This window comes from Amblyraja radiata, chromosome 21 (genome assembly GCF_010909765.2).
Source record: "Amblyraja radiata isolate CabotCenter1 chromosome 21, sAmbRad1.1.pri, whole genome shotgun sequence".
Classification (NCBI taxonomy): domain Eukaryota; kingdom Metazoa; phylum Chordata; class Chondrichthyes; order Rajiformes; family Rajidae; genus Amblyraja; species Amblyraja radiata.
The window spans coordinates 36,182,734-36,199,727 of record NC_045976.1 but is presented as its reverse complement, the minus strand read 5'-3'; the positions used below and the strand labels follow the sequence as shown (position 1 = coordinate 36,199,727).

General features: G+C 40.4%; 1 protein-coding gene across 2 annotated transcripts in view; it reads left to right on the top strand.

The window, feature by feature from the left end:
* exoc4 (exocyst complex component 4) overlaps nucleotides 1-16,994 on the top strand; it is a 402,169-nt gene that overhangs the window by 149,405 nt on the left and 235,770 nt on the right. The window lies entirely within an intron of this gene.

Here is a 16,994-nt window from a genome sequence, read left to right as displayed (position 1 = left end):
ATATTCCAGGAGTTGCAGAGGTATAGTTCTGCGCAACTTTTGTGACTAAAGGCCAAGTCAACGGGTATTTTTAAAGCAGAGATTGATAGGTTCTTGATTAGTACAGGTGTCATGGGTTATGGGGAGAAGACAGGAGAATGGGCTTAGGAGGGAGAGATCGATCAGCCATGATTGAATGGCGTAGACATGATGGGCTGAATGGCCTAATTCTGCTCCTATTAATCATGAACTCATGAAGTACCAACGCACTGTACTCATAAAAAAAATTGAACATGCACGTAGAAGATAAAAGACTGAAAGAAAGTCAACTTGGATGTTGTTTATCACAGACATTTTTGTTGTTTGAATGCATCCTTATTTATACCTTTCTCTGCTATTGCACCATTCTTGATAGATGCAATTGATGACCTAGCATGTGAGTTGTGAAAAAGAGATTCTTAATATAGGTCCTTCCCAGGTTATGAGAGAGTTCCATTCCTTAGAGCTGGTCATAACATTTCGCAAGTCAGAAATGTGGCCACCCAGCAATATATTTAAATGAAAACTGAGGCCAAAATTGGCAGCGTTTATATTAAACCAGGGCATTCAACTCAACCACTCAGATAATTCCATGAATCAAGTTCCCACACAGCAGAAAATGCACAGAGCCTTAATGCAGCCAGCAAATCCATTCTGCTGGTCTCCCAAGGCTTGTTCGCATGTCCTGGCTATACATAAGTCAAGTGTAACCTTGGGAGGATCTGTAAAGATTTCCATAGCCACTTAAAAACAAAGCTTCCAAAAGATATGAATCATCGTTAGACATGTGTGAGGTGCCACAATACTGGAGGGTGGCTAATGTTGTGCCTCTATTTAAGAAGGACTGCAAAAGAATAACTGGGCACTATGGATCAGTAAGCCTAACATCTGTGGTAGGCAAGATACTAGAGAGGATTCTGTGGGATAACATATACATGCATTTGGAAAGACAAGAATGGATGAGAATGGTTAGATTCGTTTTGTGAGTGGAAGATGGTGTGTCACAAATTTGATTGAGTTTTTTGAAGATGTAACCAAGAAAGTTGATGAGGGCAAAGAGGAAAATGTATTCTATATGGACTTCAATAAGCCTCTGCATGGTCGACTGCTCTGGAAAGTTAACTTGCATCGGATCCATAGGGAACTGTTAAGTGTTTGCATCCGTCCATCTGAGAGAGATGATGGTGCGGCTTTGATGCTGTCCTGTTTGGAGAGATGAATGTTTCACCTATGGTTGCATTTTCTGCTGTGGCTGACTAGGTATATCATAAACAGGCAGGCCCTCCCACAGTTTCTTTCTTTCTTTCTTTCTTTCTTTCTTTCTTTCTTTCTTTCTTTCTTTCTTTCTTTCTTTCTTTATTTCTTTCTTTCTTTATTTCTTTCTTTTTAAATCATTTTATTAGGTTTTTTTCCAAAAAACAAAAACAAAACATAAAAAACAGAGCAAAAAGAATAATGATAAACATAACAATGGTATTGATACATATGGATCAGGATTACATTAATAACAGGTATAACCTAATATGAGTCCATTGTCAAAATACACATTGAATATAGACCTCCCCGGTCTCTATGTAAATATAGTTAAAACAATTTTTTTTTTTTTCAGGTTTAGAATTACTTTATTGAGTTAAATCTTTAAAAGAAAATTTATATATGTAGGGAAAAAAACACAAGATAAAAAGGCAAAAAAGAAGTAAAAAGGAAGAAACAAAACCCCCCTAAACTAAAGAAAAAAAGAAAGGAAAATAAATAAATAGACAGATAAATAAATAAATAACTAAAGACAAAGCAAAGCAAGACAGAATCTGAACTGACTCTAACTCTGAACAAACTGTCTATTCCCTTCGCTGAGAAAAATCGATTGTGAATATTTTTTATGGCACGCTAATCTCCTGAACCATTGCACATACAAGTCGGGACCAACTGCTAGAGTCTTGGGTGGCAGACCACCTCAGAATACCTATTTCCAAGGGCAGCAGACATAGGAAACAAATGCTCTGCAGACATAATTCAATTAGGATATCAGTCACATTATATTACACAGCATAAGCCAAACAAACAAATATTCAAGGAGGAGACAATTTGACAATACTATGCAGATATACTCAATCTCTTTTTGGAATGTTGCATTCTGTTATTATTTTGATATATTCCTTTGTTTTTTTAAAATATAATCATAATTAACTGCAGCTCACAGCAATTTGACAGGCAGAGAGTGAATGTTGTTTGGACATGGGAGTTCCTTTGCAGAACAGGTTGAAGAGTTGGGAGATAGAATAATGAGACGCTGCAGCAGTACATCCAGCAGGGGGGCGAAATGACAGTGTGACATGTTTACAGAGTCACTTGTCATTAGAAATGTGTGAATATGAATTTGTAATGGGCTGTAAGCTGACCAATTAGAAATACATACAGACATAAGATTTTTCATTCTTTTGTGTTGAGAGTTGTATAAACTTGAAGGTCAGTGTCTTTCAAATTACTGATGTTCAACATTTCATTATGTTATCAGTGCTGTGTTGAGAGGCAATGTATTAGAATGGAAGCAAGATAATTAATATTCAGTACTTACTCAGCACCCAGCCTAAATGAAATTTGCAAAACCAAAGCATTCATGTTCCAGCATCACAAGACAGGATTGTGAATCATTTTTTATGCATATTATACCTTTTATTAAGACTGCTTTTACTAGGTATTTAAACCTCAAACAGAAACAAATCTTTCCCAACTGTTCCTTTTACAACATTAATTTAAAATGCAGAATACAAATTTATTATACATAAAATGTATTAATAGCTGTGCCTTGTGGGTTTTCTATTGGAAACAATGTCTTACATGTAAGATCGCTTCAGGAGAATTTATGACAAAATATTTGTAAGATAGGTTGTGTGATACTTGTGTGATAATGTATATCCAGGTTTCTAAATACACAGCATTTTGTTCTGTTTTGCATCAGAAAGATTCTTTAATGGTAACATTGCAGCCGACAAAGTATTTTAAATCGTATTTATATAATACTGCAAAACAGGGTACTTCAGCAAGATAATTCAGAATCATAATTATGTTACACTTTATATTACACTTGTAGATTGAGGGTGCCTTTGTGAGACAATGTTGATTCATAATTACAATACAGGCAGTAATCTCCGAACATTATTGACAGAAGCTTTGTGCAGCGGCTGAAGTGAGTTTGAAGAGTTGTTTGGAAAAGACTAGAAGAAATCAAATGGAAAATTGAGCTATGATTGTACCCGAGATTAAAGCAGCAAAAGAAGTGAGAATAGGAAATGTTCTTCCTTGTACTATGACATCAGGCATTCACGATAAGGCTTCAAATGGTGGCAGGCCAGGAAAAACTCTCCTTGAATTTGTATTATTCTGTGCTAGTTATTTTTCCACAAATGGATATTGGGTTTTCATAAAAATAACTGAAGATTGGAGAGTATAGCATAGCATAAAACAAGAAATCCTCTGTTACTCTTGCACAGATCAAGTAACATTAGCTATGATTGACCACATACTTGTTGTTGTGCTGAAAACCTGCACTTTAATACTAGCCTTGCTTCTCGCCAAGCTGTTCCATTACAGTCACAACACTAGCATCTATCCAAAGGCATGGAAAACAGCCCAGCTATGTCCAGTTCACAAAAATCAGGGAAATCCAGTGCTCTTAATTCCCAGCTAATATTTCTCTACTCCCAATCATCAGCAAAGTGAGGAAAGGTGTCATCATTAACAATGCTGTCAAAGGATCCAAGAGGATCTTGTTTTGTGCATTGTAGTGCAACTGGTCACCAAGATTGAATATGAAGAGGCCAGCTAATGAAATATGCATAATCTATTTTCATCATATTCTATATCTTATTGGTTACGTAGACGATTTATTTTCATCAAAGACTAAACTAATGATACATCTGTCCAAGCTAAGCATGCCTTTGGCTGCATCTTGTTTTACTCATATGATCTTGAAGATTAATGAATTTGTATTGGCAATAAGAAAGATTAGTTTCACAGGTTAGTTTTACTTTCATTACCTTTTGGTGACAGTAAATGAATAATAAATGGTGGCTCTATTGTTTAATACATTAAAAGGGTGGAAATGATTCAGTTGTTGACCTCCAAGGTTAATCAATTCTTGATTCAAATACCCCAGTTATAAATCACATCAATTAGACCTAATTTATTGTGGAATTGCAATGATTTATTTAGGTATTTATTACCTAAACATCAAACATGAGGTCAGTGATATTGTAGCTGATGAGTTCAATTATTAAAATCACCTTTGATTACCCAGTCTATTAAGGTTCCTTTCCCCAGTCGGGACTTTCTGTGACTTTAATAGTTTGAGCAACTTGAGTACCTTGTAATAAATATTCATCTGAAGGCGATAATGAGGCAGCGTGAGATCACAGGAGGACATAGAAGTCAAGGTTGTGAATTTTAAGTCCAATACATTGAGTGATAATTAGGCCAGTGTATGTCATGGATTTCAGAGAACAAGCTGCTTGATAAAGGCGGTGGTTTAGCAGAGGCTGACAAGAAGAAAGCCAGAGAAAATAATTCTACATGAGACAAAAATATATAATGAGAAAAATAGACACTAAAGATGGAATAGTCTGCTGCAGACAATGAAGACAACCAAAACAATATCCAGTGTATAGCATTTGAAATATACAAGAACGTTAGTGTCACATAAATGTGTCATCTACTGGGTGTGATGATCCAGGTTAGGTGGGTCTTCAAGAAAACAAGGCTCTGGAATCCCACTCTCAAGAACGCAGTTTTGCATCCTTTGAGACTCTCTTAAAACAAAGATGTGAAGAATCAACACAGCGGCTGAGTGATGTGATGTGATGGCAGCACGTAGTCAAGTGCAACTTCCTTATCTGATCCATCGCTGTGGGTGAAATCATCATTGTCATGAGCAGAATGAAGACATTGAAGATAAGCTCCTTGGACGACTCCAAAGGTAACTGTGAATTGGTGGCAAGAGAATCTACTGCAGGCGTTGTTCTAGCAATAACCGGATATAATCAGGATAATCCACATAAGTGAAGCTCAGAATTCTGTTGTGTTGTCCAGAATGCTGGATGGAGCTCACTGATGTGTGAAGGACAAATAAGTCACAAAAACATTTTTAAACCTGACAGTCAAGTGATGAATCAGATGATAAAGGTTGGGATGTTATCTTGCAACTTTCCAAAGTACTTATCAGACTGCACTTGGAGTATTGTGTGCGGTGCTGGTCGCCACACTTTAGGAAGAATGTAGTTGCACTGGAGCAAGCTTAGATTTACAGCATGTACCCAGGATTGAAGGACTTTAGGAATGGGCTGGAGTAAATCAGCAGGACAGGCAGCATCTCTGGTTAGAAGGAATGGGTGATATTTTGGGTCGAGATTCTTCTTCAGACTGGAGGTACTCCAGCATTTTGTGTCTATCTTTGGTGTAAACCAGCATCTGCAGTTCCTTCCAAGAGATTAGGTAGGTTGGGTTTGTTTTCCTTGGAGTGAAGAGGACTGAGGGATGACCTGATAGAGTTATATAAAATCATGTATGAAGAAACTGCAGATGCTGGTTTAAACCAAAGATAGACACAAAATGCTGGAGTAACTCAGCGGGACAGGCAGCATCTCTGGTGAGAAGGAATGGGTGATGTTTCTGCTCGAGACCCATCTTCAGACTGACGTCAGGGGGAAGGGGGAGATACATAAATAAGGACGTCTGAAAGTGTGAAAACAGGGCAAAGGGAATGGAGATCAAGGAAAATGTAGAATAGATCATTGTTAGCTTGGAGAAGGTAACAACAAAGCAAACAGAGATAAAATGTAGTCGGAGAGGAAGACTGGTCGGAGAACAGGGAAGGGGGAGGGATGGAGAGAGAGAGGGAAAGCAAGGGTTACTTGAAGTTAGAGCTTTATATAATATCATAAAAGCACAACAAAATGTTAAGAGAGAAAGATATTGTAAGGTGATCTGAATCATTTTCCCATAGGCAGGGTATCAGAAGCAAAAAGGCATATCGCTATGGCAAGAGGTAGGGGATCTGAGGAGACTGTTTCTTTGCACAGAGACTCATTGATGTCTAGAACCAGAGGTGGTGGTGGAGTCAAGTACAATCATAATTTGTAACACAGGTATTTAAATAGGTAAGGCATAGAAAGTTACAGATGTGGTGCAAACAAATGGATTATTGTAATGGCACAAAAGGTTGTCATGACATAATTGATTGAAGGGTCTGTTTTTGAGTTGTACAACTCCATGATTTTATGACTGTGAATTGTGTTAAATTCGCACAATGAAAGATTCAATTTTTAATTATCTTTTTAAACATTTTGCAAAATGCCAAATACAGATAGAACTTGTACATATTGATCAAATGGCTAAAATGTCTGAAGATTACCAACTTATATATTTAAAATTAGGGTCAATGTGTTTGCTAAGCAGTAATTATGGCTAGATGCCATAAAGATTTCATTTGGACAGCACACAATAAAATGGAGCATTTTCAGAGTGCTTTGGAGCTAAAATTAGTGTGTAAATGTCTTGAGGCTTTGTCACTGCAACGGATCATTTTCAATGCATTAGCATAGGCTGTAAAGCAGTCCAGAAATTAGACCACACTTAAAGTATTCCTTATTAAAATGCACATGCTGAAATTGAGGGTGACACAGTGGCACAGCAGTAGTTGCTGCCTTAAAGCCCTGTCCCACGGTTCGAGTTCATTCCAAGATCTCTCCCGAGTTTAAAAAAAAAATCAAACTCGTGATAAACACGGAGAATGAGCGTAGCGGGTAGGTCGGAGCTGGGAGACGTCTCTTAGTGGCTCGTAACGCACACGGCAGGTACTCAGGAAGACTCGCTAATGGCAGGTAAGCACGGGAAGACTCGTGAAGATTTTTCAACATGTTGAAAAATGTCCACGAGAGCCCCGAGTACCGACGAGTGGCCATTACCGTAAATCTCTGCGTTCGAATCAGGGCAAACTCGGGAGAGCTCTTGGAATGAACTTGTACCGTGGGACAGGGCTTTAACAGTGCCAGAGACCCAGGTTTGACCCTGACTATAGGTGCTGTCTGAATGGAGTTTGTACGTTTTCCCTGTGACCACGTGGGTTTTCTCAGGGTGCTCTAGCTTCCTTCCACCCTCCAAAGACATACAGGTTTATAGGTTAATTGGCTTCTGTAATTGTAAATTGAAAATTGTTCTTAGTGTGTAGAATAGTGCTAGTGTAGGAGGTGATCTGATCCACATGGACTCTGTGGGCCGAAGGACCTGTTTCCGTGCTGTATCTCTAAATTCTAAAGTTAAAAAACCTTGATTCAGTTAGAAATATCAATATTTATAAATAGGGCCCCAGAAATGCTTCAGGATACTTAAACATGTTTAAGGAAACCTGCAGAAGCCACCTGTGCCAATTTTGGTTGAGACTTTGGGTAATTCATCGTGTACTATTGAATTAACAATGCCAGGCCTTGCACGCACAAAGCATGTCGTTGTCCTAAAGTCACGGGCCATGTGCGACTTTGGCTCTGCAATCAAGACTCCACTGCCAGTTTCCAGCTCAATGGCAACTTTATAGCGTTTTTTCCCTCGAATGAAGTGAGGAATGATGAGATTCAATCAACAGCACAATTGGCCTCTGCCATTTTGAAGGTAGCAAAGACGCACAGGAAACAAAGAAGAGGTATGTGATGCAATCATGCCTGGCCACCTAGCATGCTGCTACTGCACTGACTATATATGTTGGGGTTGGGTCACCAGTGCTGTATCTTGCCCGCCTGGCTCTGTATTTTATACAGAACCAAATCATTTGCATGAAAAGAAGATAACTTTCTGAACTTTCAGAAGTACCTTTTGGCATTTCAACCGACAGATGAATAGCATGTTTGAGATGTATTATATTAACAGTGATAGTTAGGTTGGGTATGAGGAAAGTATGATGGAAACATGTCAGAGTTGAGTTTTGCTTATAATGTTAAACCCAAGAATCCCACTGTGATGTAACACTTGGATGCCATACATGCAAATGGATTCCACATGTAAAAATATTTCCAAGTCAACAACATTAATATATAGAAGCTGGACACAAAATGCTGGAGAAACTCAGCGGGTGAGGCAGTATCTGTGGAGAGAAGGAATGGGTGACGTTTCGGGTCGAGATCCTTTTGATATATCCTTGTCCCCTTGTTGAATGATTTAAATGTCGTATTCATAAGCACAAATGATTGCAATAAAGGGGCTCCACTGAACATTTACTCAGATGTTTTATAATTCTTGACATGAGATTAATCTTGACATTTATATGTTTTTTTAAAAATGTTTTCTTGCATGCAATAGCATTTAAAAGCACTTAACTCTCCTCAAATCCCAATGTTTCATGCTGTCAGTTTCTATGTCCTTTGCTGATCTATGGGAGGGAGCAAGCTGCCAAAATAGTAGGATATTTATTACAAGAGATTTCTATGAACAGATGCCATCGCTTCAGGGGCTTGTGCTGTGTGACTGCATAGTTTAATTGCTGGTGAAAATGCCACTGATCTTAATGCTGTTTAACACCATTTGGCTATTGGGTCTCAAAAATGCTGGAATCTTCCAGCATATATATCAGCAGCCCATTCTTGCAACTTGTTTGTAACTGCATGTTTAAATGTCGCACTGTAGATTGTAGATATTGCTCTAATTGGTAAACTGTTAAGGTGCAAAATAATTGTTTGCAAGGCAATTTGATTTTTATTGTTCTGGGTATTTTAGGAATCTACTTGACAATAAACTGTTCAGCAAATTTGACAGCTGACTGGACCTCCTGGAAGAAGGAACTCCAAGTGATTGATATTCTTTACATAGGATATGTGCACAGAAACAGACCATTTGGATTAATTAGTGCACGCTGACATTTATGCTCCATTAGAATCTGCTATTGTCTTGTCTCGTTCACATCTATCAGTGTAATCCTCGCTCAGAATGTACATCCAGCTCGATCCAAAACTGACTTGTATGTTTGGATCCCTCTGGGCTCAAGTCAGCTAACGGAGCTCTATTACGCCATAGATATACACAGAACACTGATCACACATTTCTGCCCCTTCAAAGGCATATTCTTGAATCGGCTCTTGTGTTATCTTCGTGCTCAAATATTTTGACACTCTTCAGGCTGGCCTCCCATCTATTCATTTCAACCTTGTGTTGTCTGCATCTGAAAACATGCTGTGACTCTGGTGTATGCTGGCTTCCAGTCCAACAGCATGCTGATTTTACGATATTCAAACTCTTCATCACTTTGTTGATTTTTTTTCTACACAGAGTAACATAAGAAACAGGTGCAGGAACATGGGCAAGGCAAGGGTGGGCATGGGTACGCTGAGCAGAAGGGCCTATTTCCATGCCATAACTCCGTGAGGAGCAAAGGGGCATGTGGCAGTTTCAGCCTGTTTTTTTAGGTTTAGGTTTATTATTGTGGTGAAAAACATAATTTTGCATGCTATCCAATCAGCTATACCACTATAAAAAGTGGCGCCACTATATATGGTAGGGCGGCCATGCTGGCGCAGCGGTAGAGTTGCTACCTTACAGCGATCGCAGCGCTGGAGACCAGGGTTCAATCCCGACTTCGGGTGCTGTCTGTACGGAGTTTGTATGTTCTCCCCGTGACCACGTGGGTTTTCTCCGAGATCCTCGGTTTCCTCCCACACTCAAAAGACATACAGGTATGCAGGTAAATTGGCTTGGTATAAATGTAAATTGTCCCTAGTATAGTGTGTAGGATAGTGTTAATGTGCGGGGATCGCTGGTCGGTGTGGACTTGGTGGGTCGAAGGGCCTGTTTCTGCTCTATCTCTAAACTAAACAAAAAAATGGAGTCAAACTCAAATACATGTCTACCATTAACTATGATCATGTTTAAGAAAGAACTGCTGATGCTGGAAAAATTGAAGATAGACAAAAATGCTGGAGAAACTCAGCAGGTGAGGCAACATCTATGGAACGAAGGAATAGATGACGTTTCGGTGCAAGACCCTTCTTCAGACTGATGTGGGAAGGTGGAGGGGAGGTGGGAAGAAGAAAGAAAGAGGCAGAGACAGTGGGCTGTGGGAGAGCTGGGGAGGGGAGGGGAAGGATGGAGAAAGCATGGACTACCTGAAATTAGAGACGCTGGGGTATAAACTACCCAAGCGAAATATGAGGTGCTGCGCCTCCAATTTGCGGTGGGACTCACTCTGGCCATGGAGGAGGCCCAGGACAGAAAGGTCAGATACGGAATGGGAGGGGAGTTGAAGTGCTGGGCCACTGGGAGATCGGGTTGGTTAATGCAAATTGTGCGGTGGTGTTGAGCGAAGCGATCGCCAAGCCTGCGCTTCGTCTCACCGATGTAGAGCAGTTGACACCTAGAGCAGCTGATGCAGTAGATGAGGTTGGAAGAGGTGCAGGTGAACTGCTGCCTCACCTGGAAAGACTGCTTGGGTCCTTGGATAGAGTTGAGGGGGAGGTAAAGCAACGAGTGCAGCATTTCCTGCGGTTGCAAGGGAAAGTACCAGGGGAGGGGGTGGTTTGGGTGGGAAGGGACGAATTAACCAGGGAGTGACGGAAGGTGCGGCCTCTACAGAAAGCCGAAAAGGGAGGAGATGGGAAGATGTGGCCAGTGGTGGGATCCCGTTGGAGGTGGCAAAAATGTCGGAGGATTATCTGTTGTATGTGATGGCTGGTAGGGTGGAAGGTGAGGACAAGGGGGACTCTGTCCCGGTTACGAGTGGGGGATGGGGAGTGAGAGCGGAGGTACGGGATATAGGAGAGACCCTGGTGAGAGCCTCATCTATAGTTTACAGCCCAGCGGTATGAACATTGACCTCCAATTTCAGGTAGTCTTTGCTTTCTCCCTCCTTCCCCTCCCCTTCCCAGCTCTCCCACAGCCCACTGTCTCCGCCTCTTCCTTTATTCTCCCGCCCACCCCCACATCAGTCTGAAGAAAGGTCCCGACCCGAAACGTCACCTATTACTTCGTTCCATACATGCTGCCCCATCCGCTGAGTTTCACCAGCATTTTTGTCTACCTTAACTATGATCATGATTTATGCTCGGAAACCTGAGACTTTGGGTATGTGTAGCCACGTAGAGTCCACCAGGAGAAACCAGCCTTGCTGGGATTCCACAACATTAACTTGAGAATACCTTCTCGTATCCTATTCTCATAACATTGGACCTAGAGCAGGATCTGTGACCCCCAATTATTTCAAGGAGGTTTGTGGAGCAAAGATTTTGGAGGCCAAGTCAGTTCATAAGAGAAGGTTCACCAGACTGATTCCTGGGATGGCAGCACTTTCATATGAAGAAAGACTGGATAGACTTGGCTTGTACTCGCTAGAATTTAGAAGATTGAGGGGGGATCTTATTGAAACTTACAAAATTCTTCAGGGGTTGGACAGGCTAGATGCAGGAAGATTGTTCCCGATGTTGGGGAAGTCAAGAACAAGGGGTTTAAGGATAAGGGGAAAGCCTTTTAGGATCGAGATGAGAAAACATTTTTCACACATTTTTCTCTGCCACAGAAGGTAGTTAAGGCCAGTTCATTGGCCATATTTAAGAGGGAGTTAGATGTGGCCCTTGTGGCAAAAGGGATCAGAGGGTATGGAGAGAAGGCAGGTACAGGATACTGAGTTGGATGATCAGCCATGATTATATCGAATGGTGGTGCAGGCTCGAAGGGCTGAATGGCCTACTCCTGCACCTATTTTCTATGTTTCTATAAATTACTTTCAAGTTTTTCTTTTTGTTGTTGTTGGTTAACTTTTTAATCTATTTTTTTAATTTTAAATTATTGACTTCAATTTTGAGTGTGTAAATACCACTGAACATGACTTTTAAAATCTATCAAAATCAGCAGCTACTTGCTGCTGGCAAATGGCTCTTCCATCACCCCCAACCCCCTTTCTCACCTTGTTTGCTGGCTTTCAAAAGCTTTCAGGGGGAGGATGGGTCCATTGCGTTGTGCCACCTGAGACTCGGTCACCATTCAGTATCCAGACGACATTGTAGAATATAGGGTGTGGATGACAAACAAGCAAGGCCAGTCCTGATGAGTAGGGTGTGGGCGAACTGCAGCCCAGCCTGATCCAACCAAGTTGTTAAGTACAAAGTGCTGCCAAATAGAAACCCTCAAAGGGAATGCCATCCTATGGTCAGAGCTTGCACCAAAGGAGAACTCAGACAGGCAGCTTCGCTGCAGGGAATGCACAGATGATGTTTTGGGTCGGGGACCATCTTCTGAAGAAGGATCCCATCCTGAATTGTCACCCGTCCATTCACTCCACGGATGGGTTTGCTTTTACCTCTGGTCCAAAAAAAGGACTTTTCTGTAACATAGGCAGAATGATTATGTTTCAAAAACATATAATTATAATCAAATGGGACATTCGACTAAAATTCGTAACCCGATATAATCTTGTGAATATTCAGTGGATGACTATATCGAAGATGTGAACGATGGAGTTTTGGTGATCAGCGAACAAAGTGATGGGAGTTAGGTTGGGGAATTACACAGAAGCAAAAACATTTCTTAGACATTTGTAACTAATTGTCAGGAGATTGTAAACAAATATAGAGGCAAAAACTCTTCAATCCTTATGTGCTTTATTGATGCTTCCAAAGCCTTTGACCGTGTTAATCACAGAAAGCTGTTTGGTAAAATGAGTCAAAGAGGGGTGCCTGAATACATTGTTAGAATTCTGGCCTACTGGTATGCCCACCAGACTATGCAAATAAAATGGGGCAATAGGGTCTCAGCCCCATTTGGGTTTAGCAATGGTGTTAGACGAGGGGGAATTTTGTCCCCAGTCCTTTTTAATCTATATATTGATGATCTGTCTAAACAATTGAAAGCCTGTAACACTGGGTGCGTGATTGGTAATATTTTAGTGAACCATATTATGTATGCAGATGACCTTGTGGTCTTTAGTCCATCTAGCGCTGGTCTCCAGCAGCTCCTTACTATATGTTCCGTGTATGGTGTGGAACATGACATTAAATATAATGCTAGTAAGAGTGCTGTTATGGTCTGTAGAACCAAAGAGGATAAATGCCTAAAATATCCTGTTTTTAAATTGTCTGACAACAATCTTAGTGTCTGTAATAAAATAAAATATCTAGGGCATATTATTACAGAACAAATGACAGATGATGAGGATATTTATAGGCAACGACGCATGCTGTATGTACAGGCAAATATCCTCTTGCGTAAATTTGGTGCGTGTGCAGATGTGGTGAAGATGTCGCTATTTAGAGCATACTGCACACCACTCTACACTGCGCACCTGTGGTCGAACTATTTAAAGACAAGTATGCAGAGACTAAAGATGGCATATAATGATGCCATGAGAACACTGCTAAGGTAACCTAGATGGTGTAGTGCCAGTAATATGTTTGTGGCTGCAGGAGTCAGTACTTTAGAAGCTATCCTAAGACACCACATGTATAAATTCATTTGCAGGATAAATGACTCTAAAAATGTGCTTATTGTGGCCTTGACAAACATAAGGGTTAGCACTACACGCTACGAATCCCAGTTGTGGGACACTGGTATCGTTGTCTCATTGTAGGACATTGATCATCCTTTAATCTGGATTTTTAACTTAAGTATTGTGGGTTTTTGTTAAATATAAATTATGATGTTTTTATGTGATATACCATGATTTTATATATATTTATGATATTTGATATGCAATCCATTTTTAATGTAATGTTGCCCCTTGTCTGGACCTTGAGTCCGTAATAAAGTTTATTATTATTATTATTATTATATAATATCTTAGATATGTTCCATGTGGCTGAATGGTCACACTCTCATCTTCGAGCACGGAGGGAGAATTTCACATTCAGCAGTGCTTTCCTTATAACATAGCTGTAAAAGATTGCTTTGCAGAATGTTTGAAAAAAGAAATTGAGCTCTCCCTAATGTCCTGACCAATGTTCAACCCTCGCTAACACCTGAAAATTGCATCAACTGGTAGTGATCGTGTGCTGTTTTTGAGACCTTGCTTATGCTAATTAGCTATCGCACATCCAACATTTTAACTAACCTCAGATGTACCTTATTGGCTCTAGAGTGTTTTGGGTCATAAATTGCAGGGTCAAGATTAGGACTCTTGGGGCCCTGCTTATTCCAGCTCTGATATACAACGTAAAGAGTAGTGGCCCCAGTACCGAACCCTGCGGAGCACCACTAGTTACTGGCAGCCAACCAGAAAAAGCCCCTTTCTTCCCACTCTTTGCCTTCTGTCATTCAGCCAATCTTCTATCCATGCTAATATCTTATCTCTAATACTATGGTCCCTTATCTTGTTTAACAGCCTCGTGTGCGGCACCATCTCAAAGTCCTTCTGAAAATCCAAGACTTGCCTTGATGGGATACAATATCCATTATTTCATTTGCTGTTCTCTATAGTGTTTTCATGTCTGGTATGCTTCACCAGCAGGGATATCAAGACCTTGTTATATTGTGCATCTGGGCTCCACATGTCGGCAAGGGTAGCTTGTCCTTTGAGGCAACATGGTATTGTCTTACCTAGAATCTTATGCCGACACACGTTGTTGTACACGTGTACAGAATGTTCTTCACCTACCTGTGGGCATGTAATTGGAATAATCTGTGCTGCGGGGTTTGCATGAACGATAAGATTTTTGTGGTCGGACTTTGGTTCTCCTGTATTGACCCCTCTGGCAACCTCTATCCTTCTGGGCATGACACTGTTATAAATGTTAAAATAATAACACATCATTCTGGATGTGTGCAGCACAGTTTCATAATTCAGTCAAGCATTTATAGGCATATTTAAAACATTTTTTATATATTGAAAAATAAGGTTGATGGAAAGGACTGTTGCCATGGTAATACACTGGCTTGGTTAGACATGTTCTACTGTGCCACATCACCAGTCAAAATTGTAACCAGCTGCCACTATGTGTGGACCTGTCTGTAAAAAGGTGTCATGATCCCTCCTGTTAGGAAAATAAGTGAATAAGTTGTTTATTTTTTATGACGGGTTCATTTTGTGATGATCCTGCACAAATTAACAGAGTTGTTAATATCTTGATTTCGTTTGCTCTCTTATTTGCTGATGCAATGCCTAATTGTCATACCATTGTAGTGAATTTAGTTGCTAAGAAGCTTTTTTTGGCCAGTATTTGCTATCTAATGAAGTTATATGATAGCAGACACCGCATGTCCTCTCTTTCACAATATGCCTTAATTAAGGAGTAATTGTCAGTCCTGTGGCATCCTATCTCATTTACAGTTTGCATAAGGGTGTAAATTTCAACAATCTGTTTGCTTAATCAACTGCGGTTTGCAAGTTTTTAGGATGTGAACCAATAATTTTGAATGGAAGTATTTTCAGTTATTTTAAGGGGAACATTTCTGGGACTTGATGCCACTAGAATGAGCCAGAAGCTTTTCTTCATGCTTAAAAATAAGAGGAAATATGATATAAATGGACAAAATCATGAATAATATTCAGAATAATAAGTGACTGTTTTGCATGGCATTGGGTTCACCAACTAGACTAGTAGTTGTAATAGCAATAGACTAATAGCAACATATGGTATTTTTCACACAAAAAATGTTAAATCTGAAAAATATTAGATGGCAAGATGTGATCTGGTAAGCATTGCCGAAAAGAACCGTGGTTGCAAAACCAGTGGGAATTTAATAAATACGTATATTATTAGAAGGTGCACAGAGTTGCTGCCTGGGTGGGTGCCAAGTGGTTTTTCTCCAGCTACTACGGTTTCCTCTCACATTCCAAAGATACAGGTTTGTAGATTAATTGGCTTCTGTAAATTGTAAATTGTCCCTAGTGTTAGGATAGTGCTAGTGTACAGGGTGATCGCTGGTCTGTTTTCACGCTGTATCTCTAAAGTCTAAAGGTACAATGGCCAAATGACCTTAACTATGACCCCACAAATGTGTCATGTCCATGTCCTCCCTCTGTTTGGAAAATGAATGAACAGGATTTTTTGTCATGACAGTTGTTAAAGATGTATTCATCCAGGCAGGTGAAGCTTATTCCATTTCACTCGTGACTTGAAACTTCTTTATGGTGGACAGGCTTTGGGGGTGAGTTACTCACTGCATGATTCCTTGCCTCTGACCTACTCTTACATAGAAACATAGAAAATAGGTGCAGGAGTAGGCCATTCGGCCCTTCGAGCCTGCACCGCCATTCAATATGATCATGGCTGATCATCCAACTCAGTATCCTGTACCTGCCTTCTCTCCATACCCCCTGATCCCTTTAGCCACAAGGGCCACATCTAACTCCCTCTTAAATATAGCCAACGAACTGGCCTCAACTACCTTCTGTGGCAGAGAATTCCAGAGATTCACCACTCTCTGTGTGAAAAATGTTTTCCTCATCTCGGTCCTAAAAGATTTCCCCCTTATCCTTAAACTGTGACCCCTTGTTCTGGACTTCCCCAACATCGAAAACAATCTTCCTGCATCTAGCCTGTCCAACCCCTTAAGAATTTTGTAAGTTTCTATAAGATCCCCCCTCAATCTTCTAAATTCTAGCGAGTACAAACCGAGTCTTGTAGCCACGTTGTGCACATGGCCAGTTCTACTTCCAGCGCATGATAATCAGCAGGACATTGATCATGGGGACTTCAATGACGATATTGCTGTTGAATATCAGGGAGTGATACCTGGATTTTCAAATGTAGAGACTGGTCATTGCCTGGCACTTGCGTGGTGCGAATGTTACTTGCTGTCTAGCAACCCGGACCTGGATAATATCCAGGTTTTGCTGCATTTAGTTATGATCTGCTTCATTAACTGACGGATCATGAATCAACAAGCTGATGCAGGAAAAATGTTCCCAATGTTGGGCGAGTCCAGAACCAGGGGCCACAGTCTTAGAATAAAGGGGAGGTCATTTAAGACTGAGGTGAGAAAAAACTTTTTCACCCAGAGAATTGTGAATTTAT